General features: G+C 42.5%; 1 protein-coding gene and 1 pseudogene across 3 annotated transcripts in view; both read left to right on the top strand.

The window, feature by feature from the left end:
- Nucleotides 1-26554, top strand: part of SYNPO2 (synaptopodin 2) — a gene marked incomplete at its 5' end in the record, with an annotated part of 176121 nt that overhangs the window by 67093 nt on the left and 82474 nt on the right. The gene's annotated exons all lie outside the window — the stretch shown is intronic.
- Nucleotides 952-11410, top strand: LOC308339006 (keratin, type II cytoskeletal 8-like; annotated as a pseudogene). Its single transcript has 2 exons — nt 952-1045; nt 8062-11410. The product of its transcript is annotated as a keratin, type II cytoskeletal 8-like (transcript).

A 26554-nucleotide genomic window follows, 5' to 3' on the forward strand; every position in this document is an offset into this window, starting at 1 on the left:
AATTGGTTAGTTGATCAACTGCCTTTCCGTATATAGATATAGATAAGAACATAGGTGTATGCGTATAGGTAAGTCGGTATGTGTGTGTCTGTATCTCTCTCTCCATATGTATCTATATCTATACCCTGGGACATATGCAAGGAAGAAGAATAGCTCACACTTCCAAAGTCCATACTATGTGCCTGGCATTGTCTAAGCACCTTACGTTTATTAAACTCGTTTCAGGCTCACAATAAATCTATGTGGGAAGTATGATATTGTTGTCAGTTTTACAGATGAGGAAACTGATGCGTAAGAATATAACGTTGCCCAAGATCACACAGGTAGTAAGGGATGACTTAAACCCAAACAGTCTGGCTCTAGTCTTTTCCACCAGGCCAAACTGCCTCCATCCTCACAGGAGGTGTAACGTAACGGCAAATTTAAATAGTCGCATAGGAAACATGAAATGCCTCCATTCCATGACACGAAGCGTCCCACAACAGGGTGTCCTTAGATAGCGCTGGACCCCGCGGCAGGGCTAGTGGCAGATCGGCAGGGTCTGTTTCCCATGGATCTTACCATGGACTGAGATGACCAAGGGAGACTTCTTAGGAAGGCAAGAATGGAATTGGGCCTTCTTCAGTGGAAGAATTAGTTGAGAGAAGCAGAGAACAGAAAGCATTCTAAGGTGGGAAAAGAACTTGAGACACTGTTCAGAGACCGAAATGCATAAAGGGTTACTCAGAGAGGAGCAGTAGGAAGGCCAGTCTGCCCGGAGCAACAGGTCAAGTAGAGAAAGATGGGAGATGTGCTTAGAAAGGCTGCTTAAACCCAGATATTACAAGGATGTGACTATCAGGCAAAGAATTTGGGCTTCATTTCATAGATAAAGTGGTGGTGTCTTAAGGGGTCAAGATCAAGAATGGGAAAGTGAAAAAACAGGATTTGGGGAATATTAATCTGGCAACCATGTGCAAGATGAATGGACAGGATAACAAAAGGGAAAAAGGGCCCTACTTGGAAATTTGTATATTTTTCAAGACGAGGGCCCGTAATTCAATAGGTATGTTTTAAATAAATAAAAAGGAAGGAAGGCATAAATCTGGAAATATTACTAAGAAAATATCAGTAGGAATGGTCTGAATGGTTAAGGAACCCCAAGGGAAAACATCAAAGATTATTTCAAAGATTTTAAAGGTGAGTAACAAAAAGTAAGGTGGAGTCCATGGGGGGCGCCTGGGTGGCTCAGTGGGTTAAGGCCTCTGCATTCGGCTTGGGTCATGATCCCAGGTCCTGGGATCGAGCCCCACATCAGGCTCTCTGCTCAGCAGGGAGCCTTCTTTCTCCTTTCTCTCTGCCTGCTTCTCTGTCTACGTGTGATCTCCGTCTGTCAAATAAATAAATAAAATCTTAAAAAAAAAAAATGATGGAGTCCATGGGAGAAGATATGCCCTGAAATGAGAAGAGAGATTATTCGTACTTTGTCATCATCAAAATTATTCCCGATTGGGTAAGTTAGTTCTTACTCAGCCAGCCAGTCAATTGGTATTTCTTACGGAGCACTCCAATTCAGAACAGAGGAGGAAGGAAGCTTGGTGGGAGAGATGGAGGCAAGTGTAACTCTCAGTGAAATAAACCGTAGAGCTTGGGCGATCTTAGCTCTGACCTCTTTTCTTTTGGTCCATGGAGGATGCATGTAGGAAGGTGACGTGGTGATAACAAGGTGATGGACTCACTAACACAAGAGATCCTGGGAGTGTCCTGGCAACTTTCATCTCTGTAATGGATTTTTTTTTAAGATTTTATTTATTTGACAGACAGAGATAACCAGTAGGCAGAGAGACAGGCGGGGGGGAGGTGGGGAGCAGGCTCCCTGCTGAGCAGAGAGCCCGATGTGGGCCTAATCCCATGACCCTGGGATCATGACCTGAGCCGAAGGCAGAGGCTTTAACCCACTGAGCCACACAGGTGCCCCTCTGTAATGGATTTTTGAACTATGGTCTTTATTTAGAAAACCCAACCCCCCCCCCCAGAACATGGGAGGTTCCCCCCAAGGGAAGTTCACTGTGATCTTCCATGGCAGGGACCTCCTGGGTGCTCCTGATCTGAAAGGCTCTTGAGAATCTGTGGAGAGAAGTAGGAGGTAGGCGGGGACCCATCAACACACCCACCCAGGAAATCAGGGCCCAGTTCTCCTATCTTTCTGGCCTTTGGTCTGTATAACCTAGTGTGTAAGAATATGTGCTTGGGAGTCAGGTCTGGATTCAATCCCCAGCTCCTCCATTTATCAAATTTATGATGCAGAAAGCCATTTAATCCCATTTATCACCTGTAAAGATGGCAGTAATAACCCTATGTCAATGATTATTGTTAAATGCTCTGTTCATGTGGCACACTTTTTATTTTATTTTATTTTACTTTATTTTATAAGAGAGAGTGAGTGAGCATGTTTGGAGGGGAGGGGCAGAGGGAGAGGGAGAGAGAACCCTAAGCAGGCTCTGCACTCAGCACGGAGGCCACCATGGGGTCCATCCTACAAGCTTAAGATCATGACCTGGGCAGGAATCAAGAGTCGGGTGCTTAACCAGCTCAGCCACCCAGCCACCCAGCCACCCCATGTGACACACTAAATACATGAGAACTACTCTCTTTTGTAAGGAGGTTAATAGGAAGAATGGTGCTTATCCTACTGGATTATGAGGACTGAGTATTGTCAGGTCTCAATCCTGATTCTTTTACTACATAATAAAATGGCTTGCATATCTGAACCTTTTCTTAGCCCTTCTGTGCCCACTAATACATGTTATTCTCACAACAGACCTGTGAGTGAGTCAGTGTGTTTGTTATTCCTCCTTTTTGCAGATGGAGAGGATCTTCAGAAAGGGGCAAAGTGTTTTTTCAATCCTAAAACGAGGTCACAGAGCCTGACCTGGAACCCAGGGCTGCTCACTCCTGTCAGAGCCTGATGGGAAAAAGTCTGCCGCCACTTTTCCTGTGAAAATATGCCTCTACTTATGTAGTGAACACAGTGCAGAAATGAGCTGTAGTCACATCAAAGAGCTGCTTGTTGAACTTTCGACTTTTGGCAAGTCTTAGCCTCAGCAGTTCCTTGACATTCTTTCTACTTTAACTTTTAGTTTTCAAGGCACTATTAAATTTACTCTTAGCGTTCTTGAATAGTAGGCATTGGTTTCTTTTTTTAAAAAAATTTTTTTTCACAACTCAAAGAAGTGTATGACTATGTTCCCATTAAGTCCACATTATACATCCAAATATTCAAATCAGAAAGTTGGTTTGGATACATGTGTCTGTATGGAGAGGGGTGCGTGTTAATTAACATGAGGAAAGTGCAAGTGAAATTAATCTCAAAGATTTTGAGATATGTCATGTTACTTTAAATCCTTTGATTTTGAATATAAAATATGATTTTCTTCAAGTTTGTACATCAAGTTAATGAATTGACTGGTCCATTTTTTAAAAAGATTTTATTTATTTATTTATTTATTTATTTGAGATAGAGTGAGCATGAGTGGAGGTGGAGGAAGGGCAGAAGGGGAGGGAGAAGCAGAAGCAGATACTCCATTAAGCCCGGAGCCTGATGTAGGACTGGATCCCAGGACCCCAGGATCATGACCGAAACCAAATGCAGCCGCTTAACCAACTGAGCCACCCAGGTGCTCCCAGTCCATTATTTAATAAAATTTTGTACTTGCTTGCAAGGTATAAGGTCCTAGAGAAGCAGGTTTCAGTCTTAGGTAACTTTGTTTACCTCTTAGGACCTTGTGCCGATAGGAGAGAGGGTAGTAGATGGAAGAAAGAGGGTCAAAAGTATAAGACTGACATTTCTGAATCCATCTCCAGTGAGATCAGGATCCCAAAGAGCTCTGTTCTGCAACTTGTCCATCGTTGCATGAGTGGAGGGAAACTATAGAAAATTCTCCATATCTCCTCTGGCAGTCTTTGACCATCTCAGACTGCTTTAATCATCATTTCTCTTCTAGAAGCAAGATGGCTTTATTAGAATAATAGTTGAAATTTTCCCTCAATGTGCTCCCCTCAAATTTTTGAGGGTTAAGTCCTAGAATGATCTGCCAGCCCCCAAGGGAGATACACTTAGAAAAAGAAAAAAAAAAAAAGACCAATACTCCTGCATTTTGAGGTCATACATTCAATTTTACTTTGATTTAAAAGCTATGTTTTCCCCAAGGCACCAATTTTTATGTTCTAGGACAGATGACATTTTGACCCTATCTGATATATTTCTATTCAAAGGATTTTAGGATATGTTTGTTCATTAGTAAGTAAAGCTGAGATGTATTGACTATATAAAGTTGTGGGTAACACAGAATTTCTTATTTTTATGAAAAGACAAGGAGTATATTTTCCCTGGAAGCAAGGAATTAATTGCAGCCCCGAGATGTATATCCCATCTCCACATCAAGCATCAAAGGAAAGCAGCTTCTTCAAATAATCACTCTCCATCCTTTTCACTTCACAAGCCTATCATGGAGGCTTGAACCCTAAATTTAACTTTGGAAGTTTGCTGCAAGTTCCAAAGAATTTCCTAAATAGGTTTCAAATGTTAGCACTTTGTGGGCTTGGGAATGAAGAATTAAAAGAGGAGCGATGATTACAGCTGCAATAAAAACTTGGCATGGAATGAAACAGGTTTTCCCTCTCTCTCTCTCTTTCCATGTACTCACCTAAAGGAATAAATGTGTGGGTGATTGCCCCGGAGATTTTCCCATAATCTCAAGGCAGTTTAATGGCATAGGCAACGGGCTTTTTAAGAAGCTCACTATAAACATTAATTTCAATTCAAGGAGTATCTTTTAAACTTACTCTGGGGGTGGGGGGGTGTAGGGAGGCGCCAGGGTGGCTCAGTGGGTTAAAGCCTCTGCCTTTGGCTCGGGTCATGATCCCGGGGTCCTGGGATCGAGCCCCACATCGGGCTTTCTGCTCAGCAGAGAGCCTGCTTCCTCCTCTCTCTCTCTCTGCCTGCCTCTCTGCCTACTTGTGATCCCTGTCTGTCAAATAAATGCATAAAATCTTTAAAATAAAATAAAATAAAATAAACTTACTCTGGGGCAAATCTGGTATAAAGAGACATGCGAGGTACAGAAGAAACATGACCCGCAGGCCCTCTCTGGTTGTCTTTGACCGCCATGCTGCCCAGCCTTTCTTTCCTAGTTCCTCTTCCTCTACCAGTTTCTGTATGTTGGAGTCTCTAAGGCACTACTTGGAATGTCCACCTTGGAGGAACCTTTTGTCTTCTCTGCACTCTTTCCCTACATGTAGTGGGCTGAATGGTAATCCCCAAAGAGATATGTTCACACCTGAATTCCCAGAGCTTGTGAGTGTTAGTGAATGTTGCCTTACTTGGGAAAAGGGGTCTTTGCAGATGTAATTATGTTAAGGAATTTGAGATGAACATGCTGAATTATTCAGGTCAAACCTAAATCTAATAACTGTCCTTATAAGAGACACACAGGAGAGGGGCACCTGGGTGGCTCAGTCGGTTAAGCATCTGCCTTTAGCTCAGGTCATGATCTCAGAGTCCTGAGATCAAGGCCCATATCAGGCTCCCTGCTCAGTGGGGAACCTGCTTCTCCCCCCACCCTGCCCTTGCCCCCCACTTGTGCTCTCTCTCTCTCTTTCAAATAAATAAATAAATAAAATCTTTAAAAAAGAGAGAGAGACACACAGGGGAGATTTGACAGACAGAAGAGGAGGAGGATATGTGACCAAAGAGGTAGAGTTTGGAGTGATATGGTCACATAAGGCCACAAGTCAAGGATTGCTGAGAGCCACCAGAAGCTAAAAGAATGAAAATATGTATTCTCCCCTAGAGTCTCCAGAGGGAGTGCAGCCCCTACAGACACCTTGATTTTGAACTTTTGGCTCCAGACTATGAGAGAATAAGTTTCTCTTGTGTTAAGTCACCAGTTTGTAGTTATTTGTTACAGCATCCACAAGAAACTCATACACTAGTGATCCCATCTAATCTCTCGTCTTCATATCCCATCCATAGATTCCAATTTTCAAACCTGACCTCCCCTCAGAGTGCCATACCCAACATACATCTAACTTGCTTACTGGACCTCTCCATTTGAAATCAAGAGATATCTCGAACTTAATATGGCTAAGGGAATTCTTAATTTCCAACACTTACGCTCACAAATCTACTTCCAAGTGTTCCCCATCAATAAATGGCACTGCTATCTCAGGTGTAGGGCTCATTCCAACTACTTCATGGCTCTAGCAAAGAACCTAAACATCATGCTTGATTCTTTTCTTGTTCTCAGTACCTGCCACCTAATTCCTAGGTGGATCCTTCTTGGCTACTATCTTAGTCCATCTTCTCTGACTCAGGTTTCTGTTACAGACTTCTGATTCTCTCTGCTTCTTCTCTCATCCTGCTCCACTAAAGCCAGAATAAACTTCCTACAGTGTGACTCAGATCCTATTACTCTCTGCCAAAGATTTTTTTTTTTTGGCCAAACTCAGGAGTTGTTTTTTTTTTTTTTAAGATTTTCTTTATTTATTCATGACAGACAGAGAAATAGAGAGAAGGAGGCAGAGGCAGAAGCAGGCTCCCTGCTGAGCAGAGAGCCCGGTGTGGGACTTGATCCCAGGACCCTGGGATCATGACCTGAGCCAAAGGCAGACGCTTAACCGACTGAGCCACCCAGGCGCCCTCTGTCAAAGATGTTTTAATAGCTTTCTGTTCCAGTTAGAATAATATCCAAATTTTACCTTGGTCTAAAATAATGGTTCTCAACTGGAGCTTTTTTGCTTCTCATTTGGTACTTTGGTGCCCATTTGGTAATCCCCATTTGGGAATCACAGATGCTTAGGTTCTTTGACTGTCACTAGGAAGAGCCTACTGGCACCTAGTGGGTAGAGGTCAGGAATGCTGCTAAACATCCCACACTGCACAGAACAGCTCCACATGGTAAAGAATGATCTGGCCCTAAATGTCAGTAGTGCCAACGTTGAGAAATCCTAGCCTGTGGAGTCCGCATGAGCTGATTGATATCTGCCTTCTGTTGTCTCATTTCCTTCTACTCTTCCTCAAATATGCCAAGCTTGTCCACATTTCAGAGCTTTTGCATAGACTTTGGGTTGAAACATATTTTCCTAGATCTTTGCATCTCTGTATCTTCATTAGTCAGGTGTGAGCTCAAATATTACCTCCTCAGAGAGGCATTTGCCATCTCTAGTGGCCTTCACCATCCTGCCCCAAGTTGCTCTATCACATTAGTCTCTTTTTACTTTCTGTAATATTGATCTTATTAGTACTTTAACTTAATTATATTGGTGTTTGTCTACTGTTGGCTTCTTTGCTCAAAGATTGAAGGTCCCCTAAGGTCTTCCAAGCTCTTTGCTCTCTGTACCTGCAGCTGTACTTGGCACAGAGTAAGTGCTCAGTGAATATTTGTCAAATCACTGGGTACAAATGTAAAGCAATAGAGGGTAATTAAATAACTCATCAAATGTTTGGTGCCAAAAGTGATGCGGTGAATCACCAGGAAGGCAGGTTTATTTCTAGCTCTTGTTAATTTCTAGTAGATGGCTCTGGGTGGTACCTCCATTAAGGACTTAACTCCACTGACCAAAGGAGTGGTTGGGATGTTAAGCCTACCTTGTTTGTAGAAAAGATGTAATTTTGTCTGTGACTCTATTGTTCCAAAGATAATGTAGGCTTTCAGGTAGTAGACGGCTGGTAACCAGTTGCTAATACAGTTGTGGAGTTTGAAGCATGCACACAGAAGTAACAGATGAGTCCCTGAGAGCAGAGAAGTCCACTGAGAGATTGCTTTCGGAGAGAAAAACCAAGAATTTTCTCTGAAAGAACCTACTGTTTAGAACAGAGAAAAAGAAGAGTCAAAGGAAATAGAGAAAACTGGTTAGAAAAGTAATAGGAAAACAAAACAAAACAAAGTCTCTGAAGCCCTGAGTCATAGAGTGATAGAAGACAGCTAATTTATAAAAGAAGCACTGTTAACCCTCCTAGAAGCTGATTCTCAGCTCCCTCTTGACCCTCTGTTAGCTTCAGCCTATTGGCTTCCTTTCCAGCCTCCACCATCAGGGTGACCGAGAAGTCCTACAAGTTGTCCACCTCTGGCCCCCAGGGCCTTCAGCAGCTGCTCTGACATGTGCATTCCTGGCACCCACATCAGCTTCTCCACTTCTCATGTGGGCAGCAGAAGCAGCTACTGGGGTGGCCTTGGCACCAGCATGAGTGTGGTTGGGGGTTATAGGGGTTACGGCAGGGTGGGGGTATGGGGAGCATCATAGCTGTCTCTGAACCAGAGCCTGCTGAGACCCCTTAAGCTGGGGGTAGACCCCAACATTCAAGCTGTACACACCCCAGAGAAGGAGCAGATAAAGACTCCCAACGACAAGTTTGCCTCCTTCATCGACAAGATGCAGCACCTGGAACAGCAGAACAGAATTCTGGAGACCAAGTGAAGCCTCCTGCAGCAGCAGAAAACAGCTCAGAGCAACACAGACAGAGCTCCATCAACCACCTTCCAGGGCAGCCGGACACACGGTGCCAGGAGAAGCTTCAGCTGGAGGTGGAGCTTGGCAACATTCATGGGCTGGTGGAGGACTTCAGGAATGAGTACAAGGAGGAGATCAAAGAGCATGCAGACATGGAGAATGAATTTGTCCTCATTAAGAAAGATGTGGATGAAGCTTTCATGAACAAAGTAGAGCTGGAGTCCCTCCTGGAAAGTCTGACCGACAAGATCAGCTTCTTAAGGCAGCTATATGCAAGGGAAATTTGTGAGCTGCAATCTCAGATCTCGGACACGTTTGTGGTGTTGTCCATGGACAACAGTTGCTCCCTGGACCTTTATGGCATCATTGCCGAGGTCAAAGCCCTATACAAGGACATTGCCAACCACAGCCAGGCTGAGGTCAGATCATGTACCACATCAAGTATGAGGAGCTGTAGACATTGGCTGGGAAGCATGGGGATAATCTCTATCACATGAAGACAGATTTCAGAGACAAAACAAGTATCAGCCAACTCCAGGCTGGCATCAGTGGCCTTAAAGGCCAGAGGGCTTCCCTGGAGGCCACTATAGGGCGAGCAACTCAGGGAGCTGGCTGTTAAGGACGCCAATGCCAAGCTGGCCGAGCTGGAGGCTGCCCTACAGAGAGTCAAGCAGGACATGGCGCCGCAACTGTGTGAGTACTGGGAGCTCCTGAGAGTCAAGCTGGCCCTGGACATTGAGATCGCCACTGAACACGAGTATCCATACCAAGACCACCAGTGGCTACTCCGGTGGGCTGAGCTGGGCCTAAGGAAGCCTCACCAGTCCTGGCCTCAACTATGGCCTCAGTTCCTTCCAACCTAGTTTTAGCTCAGCAGGGGTTCCAGCTCTTTCAGCCATGTGAACCCCAACAAGTGTGTGGTTGTGAAGAAGATTGAGACCGTGATGGGAAGCTGGTGTCCAAGCGGTCTCATGTCCTGACCAAGTGAACAAGCACTGTGGTCCCCCCCCACCCAGCCTCCCAACTCATGTGGCTGCCATACAGCCTTGGGGAAGGAGCTGTGCCGAGGAGCATCGGGAACAGCACTTAAGGCTCAGCCCCCGTCCTCAGTCTGCTCTTGGGGGGGGAGTCTACTGCCCTGGGTACAACCTCTTGCCCATGACCCCAACTAAAAACCAATTAAAGTGTTTTTTCCCAAATAAAGCCTCATAGGGCTCTGCCAGTGCCCCCTTCCCCATAAAAAATAAATAAAAGAAGCATTGCTGATGCATTTTTGGAATTTTGTGCTTTTGTGTTGGGGATACATGTTCCTTCCATTAATCAGTGAATAGCTGAAAAGTTTTTGGCAAAGCAAAAATAAATCTAGCTATAAAGAAGTACCTAGAAACAGAGAAGATAATGAAAATATTCAGTTCTTACTTTCTAAAAATGTTAACCCTGCTATGAAATTCCTGTAATCCTAAAGGGTTTGGGGATAGTCCTCAGACCGCCAATTTTTCTAGTATCTATTTTACTTATTAGGAAAAAGTCTGATAATTTCTAATAGCTTCAAAGTGTTGGAAATAGAAGTTACTCTGTTCCCTTTCACCCTGTGTTGAGTGGTTGAGAAATCACCGAGGGAGATTGGCAAAATGAAGAACTGGCAAAAGCTTCCATCTGCCCCAAACTGATCCAGTCCCGTTTCCATGTTTGGAAATGGTTTCTTGAGCTTATCCACACTTTGTTGGCAGGTCATATCTTTGCAGGATGACAGGCACTTTTCTTTCTGCCACCCACTAGCCATGATCCTGGCCTTGGGGAATGCAAACCGTCTGTCATGTCCAGAGTCTGTGGGCAAATAAACCGAGGACCAAGTGAAATTGTGGGTGCGGCCATTGTGTAAGGACTAACCGCCTGGCCACCAGGCATCGCTGCTCTTGCCTGTAGAGGTGGATTTTGTCCCATCGCAGGAAGAGAGAAGGGAAGGAGAGGACATTTTTGAAACGCGGGTGGAGAAGGAGAGTTAAACTTATCTGGTAACCAACTCAATTACTACATTTTGTTCTAAGAAAAAATCACTTCTGCAACACTTTAAGGGAAAGAATACATTGTTGAATTCAACGTATACAAAGTCAGGTACTTTCAGACATCTATCCCCTTAGATGATCCCAGGGAGGATGCAGACAGTTCCTTCTGTCCTATTTCAGCATGTTTTCATCTAGGAGAAGCTAAACTTCAATCCTGTCTACAATTTCAGAGGTGAGTTAGTTCAGGTTAAGAGAGTACAGGCCCCCAGACTCAGAAATCATTTTGCCTGCCTTACTGATCCATATTACCAGCAACTGCTGTTTCAATGTTTAATAGATCTTCAACAATAAGAGAAACGTAAGACACTGGAATCTTCATATATTTAGACCCGGTCCCAACAATTATTTTTAAGGTTTGTTATCTTTAACTTTTTAAAAAATGTTAGATTTTACTTATTCCTTCTGTCGATTGATCAGAAACACAGGGAAATGAGGATCCATTGACTTTTTAAAATAAGTGTTATTAAATGTTGTTAGGATTCATTCTGTGGTCTATAAAACCTTCCTCATCTTCTGACCCAAGAACTTGCATTAATTTGTTTGCATTGAGTTCCGGGAAACCTCTATTCCCCAGTTAAGTACTGGCTCTAGGCAATCTCAGAAGCTTAGAGGCCAGGGCTGTCCTGGGTACATCCTGTCCTTGAAATGTGACTGCTTCTAATCAAGGGCTGGCCAGGCCATGCATGCCTTTCACCGATTCAGGGAGCAGCCCAGCAGGATGTGCTTGGTCTTGGCACAAGAGGAAGATCACCTTATGATGACCATCCACCAGGCTTTGGGCGCCATTGAACCTAATTCTAGAATATGGAGCAGATGCCCAGGGAGGTTTTAGAGGCTAAGAGGTAAACCAGAGATAAAGGAAAAACAAAACAAAACAAAACAAAAACAAAAACAAAAAACATTGTCTGAGGAAACCTTTGGGTTTATATATTAGGGTTGTATTCTTATTCTCTCCCTCCCTCCCTCTGTCTTTCTCTCTCTCTCTCTGCCTCTATTTCTGTTTCTCTCTTCCTGCCTCCTTCTCTCCCATTGGATTCTTTCATTAACTGTAGGTGGTTCTTGATGAAGAACTCTGTGATAAAGCCATTCATCTCTTCATTCAACAGATAGTAACTACTCTGTGTTAGACAGTGTGCTAGAGATACTGATGCTCTTGCAAATAAGAAAACCCCTGTCTTCAAGGAACTCATGATCCAAAAGGCATCACAGACAAGAAAAATAACCTTTCTGGCAGGATGCGTAATGTGTCCCAGGTATTAGCTGGGACCTCCTGGCCCTCTGGGACCTGGCAAAGATGAGCAGCACAAAACTCCCATTTCGTGTCTCTTTGAAGGCCAAACCATGTCCCCAAGATCCCTGATAAATTCACAAGCAGCTTTGCTCTGATTTCCTGCTTTCTGATGCTGCATCTTGTAGCGGTTCTTTTATTTCTGTTCTGACATAAACCCAGGGTGGGGACGAGGACTCCTCTTCTGTTCCCTCTCACTCCCCGGTGGTCCTCTTCTCCTCCCACACAAAGCAATTACTAAAACAAGGTTTCGATACTGATTCTATGTTTCAGAACTTGAACTGAGAGTTTGGGGGTCATGAGAGAGTACAGCAATAAACTTCAAATGACATAGGGCACATTCTTGTTGTGGGGTCTATCTGGTACCCATCACCAGGGCCTTCTCAGTGTCTGCTTCACCTCACAGAGCACTCAGATGTCCTCCTGTCTTCTCTTCTGCCTCCTGATTCTCTTCCTCATGCCATCGCTCCTGCACTGTATTCTGCCTCTCCCCCCACACTGCAGTTCTGGAATATTCTTGCTCTCTACTGTCCAGAGTAAGCCTCTCCTTTTCATGTACTCCAAAATTTAAGTGCAGGCCCATCTTGTTCATACCTAAATCCTTCCTGGTGCTCAGGCAATGGGGCTTTCATGTTCTAGAATCCACTTTCTATTCTTTGCATAGAAGGCAGTGTGGCCACATACTGTTTTCTCCTCTCTTTTATCTGTAGTAATTCACTTATACACACATTCAACAATATTTGTTGGATGTCCATTATGGATCAGGTACCACTGCACGTGCTGAGGTTAAAACCGTGTATGAGACAGACACAGGTCCTGTCCTCGTGGATTTACATTCCAGGAAGAATGTACAAGATGCTAAGAAGAAGTAGAAAGACCCCACCTCATTCTGGGATAGGATTGCACATCATGGAGAGCTAAGTCTGGCAGGACAAGCAGGATTAATGTAGGTCACTCAGAGGATATTTTAGACACAGAGACTCAATGACAAAAGTTGGCACTGAAGTTCTCCACCATTCATTCGAGCTGCTGGAATGAAGAGGGAAACAGAAATTGTGGTTTATTTCCATTATTTCTCCTTCCAGCTCCCAAACTTCAATCCTCAAGCGATAGCTCTTGGGCAGAGTTGAGATATGAGGAAGACAAGGCACAACCTCCCACCCTTTTCAGTTTCAGGGTGGAGTCAAGGGTCTGAGAGTCTTGCCGGAATTGGTTTCTCTTTCCCAGAGGCTGGGCCCTGGAGCACAGCTCTCTCCGCACCCAGGTAGATCCTAGGGAAGGAGCTTCTCTGCAATCTTGTCTTGGAGAATGGAAGTCAGGGTATGGCTGGAGGGTTTCGTCATGCTCCTAAGAGCCATGGAGTTTGGAATTGGGTCCTAGGGCTGTTGTTAGTTCATATGGAACACTTATGCAAAACTGACAGACGAAACAAAACAACGCTGTCATTTCTTCTGGGATGATGCAACCCGTGGCCAGGGTGCAGCCTCTGAGAAGAGAAAGGTCCCCTCTGCCGGCGTGCAGCCTGAACGAAGGTGGATCCACTTTGTCCCAAGTTGACCAGATTCTATAAATGTAGTCTGAAGAGATCGATGAGGTTCTTATAGTACCTGAATCCATGGATATACTCAAACTGTAGATCTTTCCTCACAAGGCTCTGAATGATAAGCTAATAAAATGGCAGCGTTTAAGGAACCCCACATCACAATCGGTATATCTTTTCCCTTCTTCTTACCCAATTACTTAAAAGTAACGGTAATGATGGTTAACCTTTATTAGGCATACTTGACATGCTCCAGGCGCTGCACTAAGTAGTTTACAGAGATTAACTCCATGAATTCTTACAACCACCTTATGACTTACATATCATCAGTTCCATTTAATATTTGAGGAAACTGAGGCTTAGGTGGTTGAGCTCAGCTAGTGAGTGTGTTTGAATTTAGAGCCCGTTTTAACTCCCAGTCTGTACTGCCAATTTTCTTTTCTTTCCCTGCTTTCCTCCTTTATCTCTCCTCCCTCTCTCCTAGCCCCATGGAAACAAATCCTTGCAGAGGAGCCAGGTAAAGAAGGTATGCATTAGGCTCCCTGGTAACTCTTCAGGTGACCTCTGAGTTCCAAGCGGCCCTGAGACTGGGCTTTCCCAACAAAGAGCTTCCCTTTGTTGTTTGGGGTATGCTGAAGAGCCTGGGATGCCGAAAATCCTGGCTTCAGGTTTCCAGACCAGCAGTCATGCCCAGAGCCTAATCCTCGCTGGGTGGTGACCTGTCAGCACACAAGAAACACAGGTCCACTTAGCTCTTGGCAGGAGGTTCTGCGGCTTTTCTGGCCAGCTCAGCCGAAGGCACAATGGAGAAGCCCCCACCCATGGTCGTTTCTAGACAACTCTTTGCCATGCAGGCAAAAGCGATATAGTATACTACCTGATAGTTTTTCTACAAAGAGCCTCCATGTTTTCCTTATGTTTTTGGCACACCTCGGGATAATTCCCTTAAGTATTACCTATCTCCTCAAAAAGTCATAAGATACACAACATTTTAACCAAAATTTGTCGTTAAAAACTGGGGCCACAATTGTGGTACTCCCCTTGACCTGGCTTTGAAAAACCTTTATACTCTAAAAACATGTAGAGTCTTACTTGAAACATGAATCTATTCATGCACCTTTAACCTTGGTTAAAGATCGTGGTATAGTGAAGCTGCATCGCTAATCCAGAAAATGTCTAATTTGGGTGAAAAATGTACAGCAGCCAATATATTAACTTCCAAATAAGATAACCTGGTGCTCTCAGTTATTGGTTTCCAAAGACTCGCTGAACATTTCCTTGTTTGGCTTTGGAGGAATTTGCTGTGGGATTTCAGCCTGGCCCTCAACTCGCTGGAAGACTACAGACGGAGAGCAAGCAGGCGGAGAAGCCAACTAGCGAAAATGAAAGTAAGAGGTCCTGGGCCCGAGGCTTAGTGTGTGTTCTTTGAGGAAGGAAGAACTCCTGCAGGGACAGGGGAATGTCACTGGCAGCCCTAGAACTTGTGAATGCCAGTCAGACATCCTGTGCTCCAGACAGATCAACAAAGTCCAGAGGCAAAAATGTTTCATTGTAACTGTTACAGCAGTGTCCTGGCTTCCCTGAGATGTCCTCTCTCCCGAAGGTTGTTATTTTACCATTAGTCATTTAACCCTTTCCCCTGGTGTTGACATACCTAACTCAGTAGGGCAAGCTAGTGGTAGATCTTCCAGAACGAAGCACAGGCTTTGGAAGGTTACAGCTAAGAAAGTATCCATAGCCAGGTCCAGTCCCGTTTAGTAAAATTTCTAATTATGATACAGTGTTGGGGCATGCCAAGAAGGGGAGCAGATATGCATGCGTTGGCTGAGGTGAAAAGAACAATGTCTTCTTCTTAGTTGGGGTTGGGGTTGGGGTCAGGGAGTGACAAAGTCTTATTTTTGAAAATCGTGAAATACATATTGATTAAAATGTATAACATTACTGGGTTTATTTTCTCCTTACCTCTTGAGAACTTTTGTAGAAACAGAATGTAAACACTACTGCATTTTTCTTTTCTTATTTTTTTTTAAAGATTTTATTTATTTATTTGACAGAGATCACAAGTAGGCAAAGAAGCAGGCAGAGAGAGAGGAAGGGAAGCAAGCTCCCTTCTGAGCAGAGAGCCCGATGTGGGGCTCGATCCCAGGGCCCTGGGATCATGACCTGAGCCAAAGGCAGAGGCTTTAACCCACTGAACCACCCAGGCGCCCCTCTTTTTTTTTTTTTTTTTTTTTTAAGATTTTATTTATTTGACAGAGAGAGAGAGAATGCACGCCGTCAAGTAGGCAGAGCGGTAGACAGAGGGAGAGGGAGAAGCAGGCTCCCCACAGAGCAAGGAGCCTGATGCCGGGCTTGATCCCAGGATACTGGGATCGTGATCTGAGCCAAAGGCAGACACTTAACAGACTGAGCCACCCAGGTGCCCCCTACTACTGCATTTTTCAAGTGAGGTTTCCTAAGACGTTTGAACCCTGAGAAGCACATCAGAAGTCCTAAGTCTACTGTTAAATATTATGAAATGTGGTGTGGCAAAATAAGGCTTTAAAGCGAAAGGAGCAAGAAGACCTCTGTTCTGATTATACCTTAGCCTCGTCCAGTGGAGAGAATCTAGTAACTTTTCCATGATTGTCAGTTGGCTGTAAGGGCGCCTGGAAACTCTTAAATTCTCTGCTAATATAAGTACAGCACTCTGATAGGTTTTCACAGTTCTAGTGTCCCTTACACCATGGAGGTAAATTTTAGACCAAGGTCACAAAGTAGTAGTATCCTCTAGGACATTCTTCTGTTAATACTCAAATGAACTCTAAGTCCCCGAAATGCTAGATAGGTATTTCATTGCACTTTGTAAATGTTCTTTTTGGTTTCAAAAATGCATCTGAGACTAAAAATGTATTGTCTTTCAAACCACTTACATGTATGATGTTTAAAATGGAAAACGCAGTCACAAGGAAATATAATATTTCTCTCCAGATTGTAATAAAGGGTTTACACGATCAATTAACAGTGCCTTCACTGCCCTCTGCTGCCTTAAAGAGAACACTGGATTTGGAAAGCTGAGTCTTACATCTGACTGGGGAAGGCCAACTTTTCATTTATGGTCAGTTATTGATGCCCGCTGGCATATTCCAAGGGTAACACTATCTGACTTGGAAAATCTCAACAATGAAGCAGCCAATGACCCAAAACCAGATAAGCACTATGTTCTTATGAGTCAGGATTTTCTGGGGTTTTATTAAGTTCCTGGTGTTTTTTCTATAAGATCACTAATATACATGGAAATAGCTGTTTATTTAGAAGTTGATTACAAAGGTTTTTAATACCTTATTAATTTTTTTTTAGATTTTTATTTTTGAGTAATCTCTAGGCCCAACATAGGGCTCGAACCCACAACCCTGAAAACAAGCATCACATGCTCCACTGATTGAGCCAGCCAGACCTTCCAATACCTGTTATTTTTTAAAAACATGAAAAATTAATAGAAATGGCAATAAAACTGATTAGATGAGAACCTTTGCTTCTTTAAAAAGTGGAATGAAGCTTAATAGAATTGCTTTGTGGGACTGTTCTATTATTTGCATTTAAATATTGGGTGCTTAACATAAGAAAAAGATTGAGTATTTTCATAATTCCATTATATCTTTATCTACTTTTAATTAACAACATTAAGTGCCATGTCAGTCTATTCCCTAGGGCTTCTGTTTAATAATAATAGTGAAAATTACTAACTGACTCATGAAAATTCTTGGAGATATGCTTGTTATATATATTCATTATTGACCTAGCAAAAGCTTTACCTGAAATCTGTTTTACTCCTGAATTATAAATTATCAACAGATTTTATTCACTTAACAACAATGTGTCAAATACCTATTGAGTATCAGGCACAAACTTATAGATGAATATAAACTGCCTTTCTGACCTAAGATGCTCACAATTTAGTGGGTGCAAAATATAAATAAACATACAGAGAAATTTCCAGGGGCGGGAGGGAGAAAAAAAAGAAATTTCCAAAGGTAGTGCTCCCATTTGTGCCAATCAAGAGCCCCAGTAGTCTGATTGTTTTGATCAGGACCTATGACACAGTTACTAGTGACTAATTATGCTTGTAGTACTCCTCAGTGCTCACTAAGAAAAACAGGAAAGGGTTTTGCAAATCTCTCTCTCTCTCTCTTTTTTTTTTTTTACTATGTACCTTTTAATAACTTGAAACCTTCCTTGGACAAAACGGCTGTATCTACCCTAACCACCCCATTTCCTCTCCAATCACAAATGTGTTTGTAAACAATAGAAAGATAAATATACTTTCAAGTGCAGATAACCTTATTTTATTTTTATGACTCTGAAGGGACTGTAATAGAAAACTCGGTCTGTTATATCCAATTACTGCCAAAACAGAGAGCTATTGATCCAACACTCCAGAACCAAAGTGGATGTTTTTTGGTGGATGATTCTGACATTTAAACTGGCTAGGAGTCAGTAATCCTCTTTAGCAAGTTTATTTGGTTACCAAGAGTATGTTTTGAAAACACAAGGAATACACAAAGGGCTTTGTTTCAAGTCCTCAAATACCATATAAGGAATGCATGGGGAGTGACTGCTCAAAGTTAAATGCTTTGATAAAGCTTCGCATTTTGTTACGGTGAAGGTAGTCGTTCAGTTATACTTGCCTCAGAAGTCTTCTAGGGTTAGGCATTGAAATCATACTGTATGGTGTGCATTTGGGACCTTTGGCCATCCTTCTACATATATGAGCTCGAATGGAAACCTTGAGCTTCTTCTTGAGCACCTTAACCAAGCCCAACCTGTCTCTAGTGGTCCCCTCCATGAGAAAGCAGAGTGGCCTTCTGTTTGGACAACTTTAGTCTCCCCCATCCTGTGGTCATTGTGGTTCTTCAGCTAACTAGCACCCCAGGAACGCACTACTACCCATCAGTAGTTACCAAAAAAATGTGGTTGATGGAAACCTGTCCACATTAAGAAATATTTTAAGAAAAAGTTCCATAAATTGTTTTTTATCCAGTAAACATGTTGTAACATTTTAGAGGGCAATAATTTATCATCCTCTTCTTCCTCTTTTAATTTTAGCACCAATTAAGAAATAGATCAGAGTTAGACAGATGGAGCTTAAAAAAAAAAAAAAAGTCAGCCTTATTATTGGTAAACTTGACTTGGAGAGTATGGTTTGACCTGTGACCACATCAGTCTTCCTACAAAAACAAAAACAAAAACAAAAAACCCTTTTTTCCCCCCCGGAAGCATTTGCACGTGTAGAGAAAACTTCTATCTATAGTTGTAGGTGCTTTATAACTCCTTGTCAATGCATGAATGAGTGAACCAATCAATCACAAAGGTTGTTTCTGCCTTTTTTTTTTTTTTTAAGATTTTATAGATTTATTTGACAGAGATCACAAGTAGGCAGAGAGGTAGGTGGGGAGAGAGAGGAAGGGAAGCAGGCTCTCCGCCAAGCAGAGAGCCCGATGCGGGGCTCGATCCCAGGACCCATGACCTGAGCCAAAGGCAGAGGCTTTAACCCACTGAGCCACCCAGGTGCCCCGCTTCTGCTTTTTTTCTCAGAGGAATGTCACTATCAATTCCAGAGTACAGGAAATCTTTTCATTTGTTTTGACTCCATGACCAGTTGCCTCTTTGGACCTGACCAGCTGCTCTCAGGTGGCAGAAAGCTGGAGTGGCTTTCGGACTGAGCACTTTCTGGTGCCAGTGAGAGGTCCCATCAGCACCTTTTCCTCTTTCTCTTCCCCCTTCATCTGGGGGGAAGAGAAAACATGGGGGAAGAGAACAGCATGTTCTCTGATGTGAAGACGAGTGTGTTTGATTTCAGAGATTTGCTCAGTGCTTTAGGCCAGCTGTTTTGGCTCAAGTGGGATTAATTTAAACACCAGTTGTTGTTTAGCAACTTTAGTCAATCAACAGATATTTATTATGATCTTTTATGCAGAAAGCAAAGAGAAAAGCAGAACAAACCCATGACTCTTAAAAATGGGAAGCCAGGGGCGCCAGGGTGGCTCAGTTGGTTAAGTGTCTGCCTTGGACTCGGGTCATGATCTCAGGGTCCTGGGATTGAGTGCGGCATCAGGCTCCCTGCTCAGTGGGGAGTCTGCTTCTCCCTTTACCTTTTCCCCGGCTCATGCTTTCTCTCTCTCTCTCTCTTTCTCAAATAAATAAATAAAATCTTAAAAAAAAAAAAAAAGAAAGAAAGAAAGAAAAAAGGACAGCCAGGGATCCTGCTGATGATTATGCTATGCCAATTTTTTTATGACAGCAGAGGAGTGAATGCCTACCTCAAAGGTCCTGAGTGTTCTAGGCTTAGATTAACACTCACATATCCCACCTTCCTTTCAGGTCTTAACGTCAAATTATCAATTTTACTCACAGTGAAGGTGGACTGGGCATTGGGACTTGGACTTGAGGCTAAACTAGCACTTCCTTTTAGGGAATTAACATTTATTAAGGTTATTTGGCGTCTGGTGATGGCCTGCCTGCCTCACCCATTCACAGACAAGACGAGAAAGCTGGCAGGGAGAACAGAAACCTAGCTGGGCTTACCTGGGGAACGTTTAATTGCTTCCTGGATTTTGAAGCACAAGCGAGTCCACTGTCCACTCCCTCAGCCAGTATAAGACATTAAGAGAAAGGATTGGCCATCCCAAACTTTGCCATTCAATAACTATAGTATTTGGAAAAATCCTGGTTCAATGGTGTTCAGGCTCTCCACTAATCAAATTAGCTACTCCTCCCACGGGAGAAGTGACAGGATACATCTAGAAGTATATAGTCCCATCTGTGGGAGGAATGGAATTTCCCCTTTGTGGAGAAAGTATGAAGAGGGAAATAATGATCTCCCCAACACTGAATTATTCCACAGGGTAGACCACTCTGGGTAGTCCTGGTGAACTTCACTGTCCTGAACTCCACTGCGGATTGACATGTAGAACTCTATTTAATCTCTGTAGAAACTCAAGGAGTTAACCTAACTTCTTCTCACGGACACCCTCGTCAGAACATAATAGAAAGAAGACAGAATAATATTTACCATACATACAAAAAGAAATCCGAGCCTGCAAGCAAAATCTGTACCCTCATGTTTCCCATTTGGGAAAATAAAATATTTTATATATATTTTTCTTTCCACCTCCCCCTCCTTCCAAAACGCAGGAGCTTATTTGTCTGAAGTAACCCACAAGGAAGTCTAGCAAATCTGTCTCTTACATGCTGACTCCAATTTCTTTGTATCATTTCCAACACTTTTCTCCTAGGATTGTCATTGGCTTTAAAGTGGTGTCATAGGTGAAAGCGTTTTGCCATTACCTAACAGTTAAAGTTATGTGTCTCTGGGTTGGAATCCTGGTTCCCTCCTGTACTAGCTCTGTGACCTTGAGCAAACCACTACAATCTGTCTGAAGCTGGGTTGATTTTTCATCACAGGGTGAGTGAGGGCTTACTAATTTTCATGCCTTTCCTCTGAATCTTAGAAATGAATTAGATGCAGAATCAACAGTATATATTTTATAAGCTGGGTGTGCCCACCAGCTTCCTGCTTTGTCTCCCCACTCACACCATTTTTTTTTAATATTTATTTTTTGCAGGCAGTAAATGCAATGGGAAAATGTGAACTTGGAATGAAATAGCCATGGGTTTGAATTTCTGTTGTATCATTTATTAGCTGTGTGACTTTGGATAAATCAGCTAAAGGGTCTCATTCTCTTACTGGGCTAAAAATGTTAATCATAATGAGGAAAGAGACCTGTATTCAGACTCCTATCTTAAAGTGGAGAATCGTAGTACACATAGCAAATACCACATTTTGTCCTGCATTTTAGAAAGTGGTTTATATAGTATATGAAGTCTTCATTTCTTCAGTGGCTGATTCACTTGTAAGGCATACCTGTGCACTAAATTTGTACACAAACACACACACACAGCTCCCATGGAAGCCAGCTTCCTTTCGGGGGAGGGGAGTGCGGTTTCTTTGAGAAAGTCAATGGCCCAGGGCCGGTGATAACTGGCAATTTCTGTTATGGTGATGAGGATGGGTTAATCCCTCTGTGCCTGTCAGGTTTGGCCAACTACCCCCCACCCCACCCCCAGATTTCCCTTCATCAAATGTAAATATGTGTCTTGCCAAGTATTTTCCATTTACTTTGTAAGCTTCATGTTTTTCATTGGAAATTCAGTCCATGTGTGTTGAGTTATTTACTGAACTCGGAATACTGTTGGGCAAATGCCAGTTCATATCCAAAGAGTTCCCTCCCCACAAAAGAACCCACCATAAAGTTCCACTTTCTTTCTCTCTCTTCCTTTCATTTTTTATATTAATCAGGACCAGAACTAAAAGAAGCCTAGTTTGGTTCTGAAGTTACATAAAAGTTATATGGGCTACACTGGCCACTAGTCTTTAAACATACAAACTAAAAGAACCATACCAAAATGAGCTATCTGGGTCCCTCAGGACATCTTGTTAAAATGGTCCATTCTGGGGGCACCTGGGTGGCTCAGTGGGTTAAGCTGCTGCCTTCGGCTCAGGTCATGATCTCAGGGTCCTGGGATCGAGTCACGCATAGAGCCCTCTTCCCTCTCTCCCTCTCTCTCTGCCTGCCTCTCTGTCTACTGTGATCTCTCTCTGTCAAATAAATAAATAAAATCTTAAAAAAAAAAAAAAGAAATGTTTTAAAAAAAAATTGTCCATTCTGTGTTGACTTGTTTTAAGATCCCTTTCTTCATCAAGAAGGAAATTAGTTCTTAATGTTTCCATTTTACAGATGAGGACACTAACAGTCAATGACTTGCTTATCATGGTCAGATGATAGGAATTTGGAAAGGAGAATGAAGAATAAGAGAGAAACACAGCTGAGGGTTAAACTCAGGTAATTACTGCATTTGAGCTAAGAAAAGAGGCATGTGAACCCTTTTGGTGGTGGAGTACATTTTAGCACCCGAAGGGAATCAAGGCTTGAGTGGCAGGTGCAGCTTTTCTCAGTGGGATGAGATAAGAAATGTTCACACAGTCATGATATCATGAGTTCTCATGCTCTAGAAATATCATGTGTAGGTAGAGAGGTGGATTTTTTTTTTTTTTTAGAGCCACGTTATACAACAGATTTTCTTATTTATGCGTGTTCAATCCATCTGTAACTCCTTTGCCTGTTCTTGGCCAGCAGCCTAGAAGAGGCCCAGGCCCAGAATATTGTGTCAAACTGTGGGATTTTTGACAAATTAGGTTTTAATTCCCTTCCCTTACAGTTCCCTCATCCACATTTATGACTTCCACTCCCAAATTGATGTGTTTAGCTCTGATCTCTCATTCGCCTTCTAGTCTCATTTCAGCAGTTCGACTGATTCTAACACATCCCTCTGCTTGAATACTTGCTAGCAATGCTCTCATGTATAATCAGTGTTATTAATGAAACATCTTAGAAAGAGAGCTTGGGTTTTATTTTTATTTTCCAATATTAGAGCCCCTTCGGAGATTCCCTTGCTTCTACCAATAACACCACCATAATTACAAATTTGCAGTCATTCTTGATTTCCACTCCCCTATAAATCTGTTCTCTTCCTGAGTCTATAGTTTTTGCTTCAAAGTTTGTCTCTTATCTTTTTCCTGCCGGTTATAACAGATAAACTCCAGTCTAGGCTCTCATCACTTCCTGTTTGCACAACTTTAATGGTTTCCTCCTTTCTCTGTCTTCAGTCTTCTCCTCTCTAGTCTACCCTGCACACTGACTAATCTCTCTAGGGGGGCTTAAGAACCAATAATAATTGCTCATCACTACTGGGTCATTTCCAGTGTCTCATCCTGACATTTAAAACTGTTTTTAATGTAGTTCCACCCCACTAATCCATCTTTACTTTCAATGACCTGTCACACACACCCTCCCACCCTTCTTAGGTCAGCTCTTCACCTTTCCAGAACACACTCTGCTTTTCCCCATCCCTGTCCTGCCATGTTTACATTATGGGTCACACACAGCCTGGTTTCATGGTTAAAGGAGCTGGACAAGGACCTGCACATGGAATGATAATTAATTTGGGAGACAGATTCCCAAATCTAGCTAGTATGTACTAGAGAAAAGACGAGTCAAACAAATAGAATAGGGTTTTAGACATGTATGAGAGCAGAAAATTTGGGGCAGTCTGAGCAAGCGGTTTCTCTGAGAAAAAGCCAAACTTCAAGAGTGGGAAAGGACTAGTATATGGATGGCAGACAGAAATGAAGGATCCAGGACAGCCATTCAGAGACATCTAGGCATACAGACAAACAGCATCTGGAATATCTCCTTACAGGTGGTAGTAGAGTCCAGTAATTCTTGGTAAAGTCCAGGAGTAGGACTTTTATCCCTGGGAGGATGAGGAGGTATGACAAGGCAAGAAAAGACTCCCTTCCTAGAAGAGCTGGGATCATCAAAGCCAGGATTAAATCACAAAGAGTAAGACAAGCAGAAAGATGGTTACAGGATTTGCTCCCTAGAACAATACAGAAGCTTGTGGAAACTAGATCACCCAATCAGCACCAACCAGCATCAAATGACTCAGTCCCTTGCCCCCCAAAAAACACAAAGCTAAGAATTTGCATTCCAGAGGCTGAAAGGGAATCTACCGCAGTAAATGCCTTTGGTCTTGAATTAAATCCTCCTGCCACTGACTGTATGATTGTGCGCAAGCTTCTTAATTTTTGTGAGCCTTGATTTCTTTATACATAAAAATGAGGAAAATGCATATTTTATAGATTTGGTATGATGATTAAACAAAGTGCCTGCTATGACACCTGCCGCTGCTCTTTGCCAGACTTCTGAAATCTCTCCTGCCCGAGAAAAGGATTGATCCTCGTGCTGAGGTGGTGCTTAAGCCTGTGGATGGGAACCCGCCGTGCCACTTGTGGAATGAGGCAGAGAAGAGTCCGGAGGCAGGTCATCAGGCTTGGCCTCACTCTTCACTGGGATGCCTGCCTGCCTATTTCTTCTTTCTCCCCTCCTCATTGCTCCATCCTCTTACCTCTATCAGTCCTGAACACCACTCATTCTCAGCACAACTGCCCCTCCTCTGTGAAGCATCAACTCTGTTCTTGAGATTCCTCCATTCTTTTGGCCCCTTTGAACTGGCATTTTGCTAATTACTTGACCATGTATATTAGCAATCCAAATTTTGGCTTCTTTCAAGTAATCCCTAAGGTTCATGGCATGGCCATCTGTAATGTTGCAAAGATATAATTTCCAGAGAAGTTCTGCGAAACGAGCCAAGTGAGTGAACCCAGTAAGTTGGCCTCCATCATAGTCCAGCATAATTTAGATGATACCAATTTGTTGTTGCCTGAACATTTTGTGGGGGGAATTATATCCTACTTTGGAATGAGGATTGGGAATTTTTTAAGTTCTCTGGATGAAATCCTTGGTGATGTCAATGGTCTACAATATTATAATTTATTGATTTTTAGTTGCCTCTTGTACTCTAGTCAGTTTTGTTTAACCAAATTTCAAGCCTCTCTATGATTGAGATGAGTCTCTTTTTTCACATGATTCCCCCCAAATTTAGCCCAAAGTTCCCTTCATAGTGAGCACTCAACCTGCAGTTGGTGATTGATTCAGTGACTATCTCTTGTTACCATTTTGTTTAGTTTGGGGAATTCTAGATGGTCATTTTCTTCAATTGCCTAGTTACATCTAAAATAAAATATAACATTTTCACTAACATAATAGAAAGGGAAGTAAAACACAAAGGAGGTGAGTCTAATACTCAATTTTTTTTTGGTAAGAAAAGCAGGACAAGCCATTTGCAGGGAAATTTTGGTGACACATCATTCTTGTCACCAGGAATCAGGGTAATTTACAGTATCTTGTTCTGTTTATGGACTGGAGATCTGTATTCCAGTGGATTTTCCACTTGTTCTTGTGATTTGCTGAAATGGAAAAATACTCAACCTCATTTGCATAGTAATGATTATTAGTATCCAATCACATCTCCCTGCTTCCAGGTTATTATTACTTTTTTTTGCTTTTGTTTTTAAAAAATGCTCTTTACTTTGGAAAATGGTGCCCAGATTTTCTGGCTAATTGTGGGTACAAACATACCTGTATATGTCATACTAATTATTTCTAACATCACACACACATGTATTTAGCCCATCTGTTGAAAATGGCTATAACCTTTTATGTGGAGGACTCTAACCTCTTCCCTCTTGTTCAATCTGTTTTACCCTCTGTAGTGGCCTTGAATTCAATTCCATTTTTCAATAACACTGCCCCGTCATGAACACACACAGTCACACACCATTTCCAATGCCACCCACTCTAGCTCACACCTTTATCATTTTTACAGCTGGACTAACATGATGGACTTCTAGAGGCATTCTTGGATTGTCACTTACCCTTTTAAATCATTCTGTACCTTGTTTCCATGCTTATAGCCCAATAATGCCTCTTATCCCCTCAGCACAAAACACGCATAGCTCTATAATATAATCCTGACCTACCTGTCCAGACTTACCTTCTCTTCCTCCCCTGCCCCTTCCACTCCCTCTGCACCCCTCCACCCTCCTAGCTGTCCCTTGAACACGGGCCAGGCTTTCCTACTGCCATCGCTTTGCTCATGTCATTCCTGCCTGGCACGTTCTCTCATCCTGTCTTTACCTACAAAATTTTATGTATGCTTCGAGGCCCAGACCAAATGCAATTTACTTCATAAACACTTTCCTGAGCAAATTACTTAAAATCCTACCCTCAGCTTTCTATCAGAAGCACATATTATTACCCTATGTTTCTAATAGTAACCGTATACTGCCTTATTTTGTAGTTGCTCACACACAACGCTTTTTACTAGCCTATATGCACTTGGTGGGCAAGGACTATGCCTGTTCCAACTTTGTCTATCCATATTATTTACTTCAATGCCTTTCCCATAATGTGTGTGCAATAAATATTTGTTCACTGAATGAATATTCTCTCTATATATCTATGCTACATTTTTAACACAATAAAGGGATATCAGTAGAGGTATCAATGGAGGGTGTGCAAATCAAACCTCAGAAATTCATGTAACTGTGAACTATAGTTTGGGCAAAATTACTTTCATAAATCACAATCTCTTGATAAGTATATCAAGAGATATGAAACCACCAAGAGGACAGATATTTTTTTAAATTAATTTATTTATTTTAATAAA

This window comes from Martes martes (assembly GCF_963455335.1).
Source record: "Martes martes genome assembly, chromosome: 2".
Classification (NCBI taxonomy): Eukaryota; Metazoa; Chordata; class Mammalia; order Carnivora; family Mustelidae; genus Martes; species Martes martes.